Below are 5,000 nucleotides of genomic sequence, written 5' to 3' on the forward strand. Positions count from 1 at the left end.
GGTGAAGATGGACAGACATACAAACACGTGATTTGTGAAAGACAGAAAGAAAGAATGAAAGAAAGAAAGAAAGATTTTGCTATTTTTGTTTAATCATGTTAGACAAACAGAACAACAACAACAACAACAACAACAAACAAGAACAAACAACAAGCAAGACATATGTGTGGGTTTTTTTTCTTTTTATTTCATTATTAATCCAGTAATGCAAGCAGAAAGAAAGAAAGAAAGAAAAAAAAAAGTAAATAGGCAGAACTAACAGAAGCAGGTGTTAAACATCTTCAAATAAACACGCAGCGCTTGCGAAACAATGCTTAAATAAACACAGCGAACAAAAGAGAAAATAACAAAAATCAAAACAAAAATGACAGGAGTCGCAGCTAGCGCTGTGATAAACAAAAAGTGAAAAAAAAGGGAATGCAACTGAAAAGAAGAAGAAGAAAAAAAAAACCGAATAAAAGAAAAATTCCAAAGCTTCCGTAGTTTTAAGGACAGGGACTGCCATTCATGTACACACACAGAGATGAAGACAGACACAGACAGACTCCCCCCACCCCACCCCACCTCCACCCATCAAACCACTTCCCCCCCGTCTCCACCCCATGCACACACACACACGCACACACATCCCCCACTCCCCTCCCCCCCCCCCCCCCCCCCACACACACAAACAAAACAAAAGAAGACAACAACAACAAAAAAACAACAACCAAAAACAAAACAAAAACAAAGAGCAAAAAAACATGACGGTCTAATTACAAAGATAGGGAGGGAGCAAAAAAAAAAAAAAAAAAAAAAAAAAAAAAAAAAAACGAAAAAGGGAAAACACAACAGCAACCAGATGGAAAGAAAGATGAATATGTGTACATGTGTAGTTGTTGTTGTTTTTTTTTTGTTTTTTTTTCAATCGTTTTTGGCTTCAACCAGACATCTATTCTACCATGTATTGTTTCGTTCGCTTATTCATTCAGTCATTCAATCGGTCAGGTCAGTCAATGACTTTAAAACAATGTTTTATTTATCTAGTTAGTATTCTTTCTTTTCTTTATTTACTTACTTATGTTTGTCAGTTTGTCTCTTCTTTCTTCCGTTCTCTTTCTTCAGTTTTATCTCTCTATCTATCTATCTATCTATTTGTCTGTCTGTCTGTCTGTCTGTCTGTCTACTTGTCTACCTATCGCGTTGAAAATGGAACCATTAGGAGGCTGAGGACTGATGCGTGTACGTGTGTGTGCATTTGTGTGTGTGTGTGTGTGTGTGTGTGTGTGTGTGTGTGTGTGTGTGTGTGTGTGTGTGTGTGTGTGTGTGTGTGTGTGTGTACGGGTGCGTGTTCAAGCGATGCATTATTGCAGTTGTTTCCAACGCAGTTGATATATGGCATTGTCATTATCTTGCCTGTCCCTCTCAATTCAAGTCATCTCTTTATCTCGTGCCATTTACGTTTCTCTACCTCGTCTTTTTCTTTTCCTTTCTTTTTGTTCTCACATTTTTTATCTGGTACCCCCACCCCCACACACATCTTTATATTCTCTTCCTCATCCTTCTCCTCTATCCCATCCTTCTTGTTCACAGGAATAATAATAATAATGATGATAATGGATACCTACATAGCACACTATCCAGAAATCTGCTCTCAGTGCTTTTCAAAAACGCTTTTGTTAACATAAAACATTACATCAATGTTACATACACACACACAAATGTGACCACACACACACACACACACACACACACACGCACGCACGCACACACACAGACACGCACGCACACACACGCACACACACACACACACACACACACACACACACACACACACACACACACACACACACACACACACACACACACACACACACACACACACACACACACACACATACTGCATACATACATTTTAACATACATGTGTAACACATGTATGTTAAACAGATACCCTAACACATACGCACAAATAGGCAGGCACAAACTTGCATAAACACACGCACACACAATACACATTAATATACATGCATGTAGTTAGGTGTGGTTCGTCCGTCGGGATCGACGAGGACCATCTAGTCATCCTGGGGCTGGGTGGGGTGGGCTCTGTGGGTGCGCAGATGACTGGTCAGGCCAATCCGCACCCGGAAAGTAGTTGGGTACACATACATATGTATACACACATAGTTAAGCACAGCTAACGCAAAAGAAGTGGACCTGCCACAATTGCACTAAATGCTGAGGGAAAAGGGTTTTGAGACGAGATTTAAAAGATGCGAGGGAATCAGAATGACGGAGGTTATCAGGGAGCTTGTTCCACGTCTTTGGCGATTGAACAGAAAACGATCTGTGGAAAGAGGAATGCGTGATAAGAAACGGTTGTTGGATTATTTATGTTCAAAACAAATAAGACGATAACTATGACCGTTTCCCCTGTTCAGTTTAACTCCTTTACTGCTGAATCTCGATGAAATAAGGTCAGTGTGACACGAATATGAATTGATGTTACTACTACTTTTTGTGTATGTGTGTACTGTTAAGAGGTGTGATCCATCTTTATTCAAAACAAAAGTGGTGTTTTCACAACAACAAAAAAATGAAATAAAACTGAGTAAAGAATGAAACGAAAATCCTGAGGGGTAAACACTGAATGCGCGTAATCACACAGAAAGAAAGATACAGCTGATTTCATTCAGTTTGCTTACAGAGAACATTTTAAAAAGCTAAAGAATCTGGATAGTCGTCTGTACTCAAACTTCAACTCCAACGTAGATATGACGGAGGAAATCACACTGGCTTTTCATGACATATTTAAAAAAAAACAAAAAAACTCGAGGCTTCCGTGCAATGGAAAGTATTATCATTATATTCTCGGTTTTTTGTTTGTTCGTTTGTTTTTTTGTTTGTTTGTTTGTTGTTGTTTTTTTGTTGTTGTTTTTTTTGCTGCTGTTGTTTTCCTCCTAGAGTAGTTGTTGATCTAGGACAAAAGGGTTTGTGGCGAATTCCGATTCGCGTGATGGTTGACATGATGTTTTGAGCGTTGAGTGGTACGAAACTAGGGAGAGCTGGACAGAACAAGGTCTTCAGAAAAGAAGCCCCCATCAGTGTTTCGGCCCTTACACTCCTTACACTGTAAGGGGGCTGAGCCGCACCCAGGTCATGACTTCTGGATGCCTTTGTATTGCCGACTTTTTTTTGTTTTTCCTGGTCCTCAACAGGTTCGAACCCGCGCCTCCAGTGTGGTCGCCACCATTATCCGAATAAGTACTGACGTGGCAGAATTGGTCAGCACTTCAGATCCAGTTTTGGCACGGTGTTGTGTCTTTTGGAGAGGTACTTCACTCCGACTTTCTTCACTCAATTTCAGGTTGTTTCAGTTTCAGTTTCTCAAGGAGGCGTCACTGCGTTCGGACAATTCCATGTAAGCTACACCACACCTCCTAGGCAGATGCCTGACCAGCAGTATAAGCCAACTGGATAGTTCCATGTACGCTACAACACATATTGCTAGGCGGATCCTGACCAGCAGCATAACCCAACGCGCTTAGTCAAGCCTCGAGTGCATGCATATATATATATATATATATATATATATATATATATTTTTTTTTTTTTTTTTTTTTTTTTTTTTTTTTTTTTTCCATCTGCCACCTTCCTCGCTCAGCTCAGGTGTGAATGGGCACCAGACTCCGATCAGGGGAGGTTAAAAGGGTGGAAGGGAGATTATTGGACCTTTTTTTCTACCTATGCCGAGCGCTAGACAAAGCGGATTCAATATAACTGTCTTGGGACTTTAATATTTACACTGTTTGATACTTTTCTTTTTTCAATTGTGCAATATTTGATATGGCAGTTATGCCTTGATAGTGAGATGAAGTACTTGTATGGTTATGGTGAAGACGACAGCGTTGTGTAATGTGTTTGAGCGCAATCTCCGGATTTTGGTTTAAATCATGGGCCCGCTGAAAATGAATGATTCACGATTCAGATATCACCGAACTATTAACATTATTTTTCTTTCATTTTCTTTTGATATAAAATGAGTCAGCTTCTGTAGCAAAGGTGATCAGTAAAATTTACTCTCTCTCTCTCTCTCTCTCTCTCTCTCTCTCTCTCTCTCTCTCTCTCTCTCTCTCTCTCTCTCTCTCTCTCTCTCTCCCTGTGTTATATATATATATATATATATATATATATATATATATATATAAATAATCTCACACGCACGCACACACACACACACACACACACACACACACACACACACACACACATATATATATATATATATATATATATATATATATATATATATATATATATATATATATATATATATATATATATATATATATATATATACATGTATAAAGCCAGGGCAGCAAACACAGAAACATCAGCTGGGGAGCATTCTTCCAAAAAATATGAAAATGTCTCGGAACTCTTTTGCTTCTTCACTTAATCTCACAGTTAGCTATCAATATCCTACGGCTGACTTCTTTTTTTTTCTGATATGGACCGGTGAATATATATTTGTTTCCTGAAATGTTTTTATGCATTAATTAACAACGGTGTTTGTTTTTTTTTATTCATATATACAAGAACTATTTATGCACATGACGACGTTTTATGAACAAATTTATCATTTACCACTGATTTATAAAAGATTAATTCAAACACGTGTGAAAAATATCCTGCATTTACAACAACAACAACAACAACAAAAACATTTTCGGCTTGCGAAACAGAACTATCATGCAGGTTCTAAACATGTTGTTTTGTTCATGCGTGTACGTAAGGTATTTGTACTTTGTCCAAGCTACGCTAAAGTCGGTGAATGCAGCATACACCTCTATGTTTATTTATCTATTCAGTTAGTTAATCACTAAGTTATTCATTTATTTAAAGAAAAGTGATGTGCGTGTAGTTTGTTGCAGAATTATAATATGATATTTTCTAAAGCATTGCGATATCATTATTATTACCTCTTTCTTTAGCATGGATGCGTTGTATACACACATGCA

This window comes from Babylonia areolata, chromosome 2 (genome assembly GCF_041734735.1).
Source record: "Babylonia areolata isolate BAREFJ2019XMU chromosome 2, ASM4173473v1, whole genome shotgun sequence".
Lineage (NCBI taxonomy): Eukaryota > Metazoa > Mollusca > Gastropoda > Neogastropoda > Buccinidae > Babylonia > Babylonia areolata.